Below are 313 nucleotides of genomic sequence, written 5' to 3'. Positions count from 1 at the left end.
TGGGGGGGTTGGAAGCAGGGTAGGTGGGTGCTGAGCACCCTTCTGGAGCTCTTGGACCACCCCCAGCTTCTCCAGAGCTTTGGGATGGGACAGATCAGGAGAGGATGGTGTGGGTTCCCCATCAGCGTGGGAAACGCTGCCCATTTTTGGGGGGGATTGGGGGGCAATCTACCCCTTTTCCCCCTCCCTCAAGGCAGAGGAGCGGGGTAAATCCATAGGGATGGGAGATACCGGTGGGATCCAGCCCCTCTCCTGCGAAATCCCAGCCTGTGTCCTCCCCAAAATCGCTCCTCCTCGCTGGGAGGCACGGCTT

The sequence above is a fragment of the Calidris pugnax genome, unplaced genomic scaffold (genome assembly GCF_001431845.1).
Source record: "Calidris pugnax isolate Ruff unplaced genomic scaffold, ASM143184v1 scaffold486, whole genome shotgun sequence".
NCBI classification, from domain to species: Eukaryota; Metazoa; Chordata; class Aves; order Charadriiformes; family Scolopacidae; genus Calidris; species Calidris pugnax.
The sequence above is the reverse complement of the archived record's forward strand: the minus strand, read 5'-3'. Positions refer to the sequence as shown.